The sequence below is a fragment of the Monodelphis domestica genome, chromosome 3 (assembly GCF_027887165.1).
Source record: "Monodelphis domestica isolate mMonDom1 chromosome 3, mMonDom1.pri, whole genome shotgun sequence".
Lineage (NCBI taxonomy): Eukaryota > Metazoa > Chordata > Mammalia > Didelphimorphia > Didelphidae > Monodelphis > Monodelphis domestica.
In genome coordinates this window covers 119,871,833-119,875,788 of record NC_077229.1, presented here as the reverse complement: position 1 = coordinate 119,875,788, position 3,956 = coordinate 119,871,833, and positions in this window count along the sequence as shown.

Below are 3,956 nucleotides of genomic sequence, written 5' to 3'. Positions count from 1 at the left end.
ATTTCAATATTTGACAAAAACCTTTGGGAAAATTGGAAAATGATATAACAGAAACTGGGAATAGACTAACATCTCATGTGGTATATACAAATATAAGGCCAAAATGGGTACACAATTTAGACATAAAGGGTGATACCATAAGCAAATGAGGTGAGCATGGCACAGTTTATACCTAAGGGAAGAATTATAAGTAAATAAGAATTAGAAAGCATTTTAGTTATAAAATGGATAAACTTGATTTTATTAAATTTAAACATTTTTTTTAAAAATATATTTTATTTGATCATTTCCAAGCATTATTCGTTAAAGACATAGATCATTTTCTTTTCCTCCCCCCCCACCCCCCATAGCCGACGCGTAAGTCCACTGGGCATTAGATGTTTTCTTGATTTGAACCCATTGCTTTGTTGATAGTATTTGCATTAGAGTGTTCATTTAGAGTCTATCCTCTGTCATGTCCCCTCAACCTCTGTATTCAGGCAGTTGCTTTTTCTCGGTGTTTCCACTCCCATAGTTTATCCTTTGCTTATGAATGGTGTTTTTTTCTCCTGGATCCCTGCAAGTTGTTCAGGGACATTACACCGCCACTAATGGAGAAGTCCATTGCATTCAATTATACCACAGTGTATTAGTTAAATTTAAACATTTTGTACAAAGAAAATCAATGTACAACAAAGATTAGAAGAAAAGTAGAAAGTTGCGGAAAAATGTTTTCAAGTATCTCTGGTAAAGGTCTAGTTTGTCAAATATGTAGAGACCAAAATTAAATTTTATGAAAACAGAAGCCATTCTCCCAATTTTTCTATGGTCAAAGGATAAGAACAGGCAGTTTTTTTGATGAAGAAATCAAAGCTAAGTCAAATGAAAAAAATATTCTAAATCACTTTTGATTATAGAAATACCAACTAAAACAACTCTTACCTATCAGATTGACCACTATAACAGAAAAGGAATATGTTAAATATTGGATAGGATTTGGGAAAATTGGACACTAAGGCAATATTGATGGAATTGTGATCTGGCCCAGCCATTCCAGAAAACAATTTTGTACTATTTCCAAAGGGCTGGAAAACGTGAATATCCTTTGATCCAGTAATACTACTACTAGATCTGCATCCAAAAGAGATAAATAGAGGTGTATGTGTGTGGAGAATGACCTATTTGTATAGAAATATTTATTGAAGGTTTTTTGTGGCAGCAAATAATTGGAAATTGAAGTTGTCTGTCAATTGAGGAATGGCCAACCAGGTTGTGGTATATAATTGTAATGGAATACTATTGTACTATAAGAAATTATGATCAAGATGATTTCAGAAAAAAAGATTTGAAAAAAATTTTAATTAAAAAAAGAGATTTGTAAGTGCTAAGTATTCTACATTTCAATGTGATTGAGAGACATACTTGGAAATCTCTCTTTTTTTAAAATTCTGTGGCATTAATTTAATTTCATTAGACATCCAGTTATATAATTTGATAGATATTACTAGGCCTCCTTTCAGGACTTGGTAGTGCTGAGTTGTGGTGGTAGTGGATCAGATTAATGCTAATTTGCTGTAAAACTTAGATTCAATTCATTTGAACAACATCTCATGGGCTTAGAATTTGTCTTGAATTTACAAGGATGAATCATAGATGACTCAGATTGAGAGGAACCTTATAGTGCTGAGAGACTAGCCTATGCATGAAAAGGAACACTACAACAATATCCTTGAGAATTTGTCATTCCATTCAGCTTTGCCTGAAGACCTCCAGCAAGGGGAAATCTATTGCCTCCTGGGACAATTTATTCCACTTTCGAACAACTGAAATTTTTAAAAAGTTTCTCCATAAGTAAGTAAGGGAGAGGATGATTTTTGAAGATTTACTGCTCAATTTGATGATTTTCCAACTTGTCAGAATTATAAAACATATGCCTTTGGAAGCAATGAAGGGGCATATGAGGAAATAGAGGCATTGCTTTGGGTGGTATATTGATAAGATATAGGAAACTATGTTATAAAGCAGCGGTCATCAAAACAATTTGGTACTGGCTAAGAGACAGAAAGGAGGATCAGTGGAATAGACTCGGGGTAAGTGACCTCAGCAAGACAGTATACGAAAAACCCAGAGAACCCAGCTTTTGGGATAAAAATACACTATTTCATAAAAACTGCTGGGAAAATTGGAGGACAGTGTGGGAAAGATTAGGCTTAGATCAACACCTCACACCCTACACCAAGATAAATTCAAAATGGGTGATTGACTTGAACATAAAGAAGTAAACTATAAGAAAATTAGGTGAACACAGAATAGTATACATGTCAGACCATTGGGAAGGGAAATATTTTAAAACCAAGCAAGACTTAGAGTCACAAAATATAAAATAAATAACTTTGACTACATCAAATTAAAAAGTTTTTGCACAAACAAACCAATGTAACTAAAATCAGAAGGAAACCAACAAATTGGGAAGCAATCTTCATAAAAACCTCAGACAAAGGTTTAATTATTCAAATTTACAAAGAGCTAAATCAATTGTACAAAAAATCAAGCCATTCTCCAATTGATAAATGGGCAAGGGACATGAACAGGCAGTTCTCATCCAAAGAAATCAAAACTATTAATAAGCACATGAAAAAGCGCTCTACATCTCTTATAATCAGAGAGATGCAAATCAAAACAACTCTGAGGTATCACCTCACACCTAGCAGATTGGCTAACATGACAGCTATGGAAAGTAATGAATGCTGGAGGGGTTGCAGCAAAGTAGGAACACTAATTAATTGCTGGTGGAGTTGTGAATTGATCCAACCATTCTGGAGGGCAATTTGAAACTATGCCCAAAGCTGCAATAAAAAGACTGTCTGCCCTTTGATCCAAACATAGCACTGCTGGGTTTGTACCCCAAAGAGATAATAAGGAAAAATACTTGTACAAGAATATTCATAGCTGCACTCTTTGTGGTAGCCAAAAATTGGAAAATGAGGGGATGCCCTTCAATTGGGGAATGGCTGAACAAATTGTGGTATATGTTGGTGATGGAATTCTATTGTGCTAAAAGGAATAATAAAGTGGAGAAATTCAATGGAGTCTGGAACAACCTCCAGGAATTGATGCAGAGCGAAAGGAGCAGAACCAGGAAATCATTATACACAGAGACTAATACACTGTGGTACAATCGAAGGTGATGGACTTTTCCATTAGGGACAATGCAATGTCCCTGAACAATCTGCAGGGATCTAAAAAACACTATCCACAAGCAGAGGATAAACTGTGGGAGTAAAAACACCGATGAAAAGCAACTGCTTGACTACAGGTGTGGAGGTGATAGGACTGAGGAGAGACTCTAAATGAACACTCGAATGCAAATACCAACAACAAGGAAATGGGTTTGAATCAAGAACACATGTGATACCCAGTGGAATTATGCGTCAGCTATGGGAGAGAGGGTAGGATGGGGGGAGGAAAAGAAAATGATCTTTGTTTCCAAGGAATAATGTTTGGAAATGACCAAATAAAATAATGTTAAAAAAAAGATATAGGAAACTAAGTATTGGCTAACTGAGATCACCTTTAGGGGGATAGATTCCCATCAAAGGGACAGTTGCTTTGCCTGAATGCAATGTTCAGGTAGAAGTTCAAGTTGGGGAATTCCTAAGTTTGAGAGTTCATAGCACCAGACTATTTAAAGAGGTTTTCCTGGCACACCATGCTTAGAAGAATGATATTCATTTACATACTTTCTACATAGCATTCTACTTAGTTAGCAAAGCCACATAGTCCTTGGAGAAAAGAGAATTCTCTATATAGTCTCTATGTAGTAGTCTATATGTACAGCAAGGCCAATGGGTTTCTTAGTCTATGAAAATCCAGTGAGAAGGAGGTTGCTTGTTTAGCACCTACCAAAGCTTTTTTATTGTCTAGGGGCAGGTCTAAATCACAGAATGATATGTGTCTTGGGGGAAATATATATATAT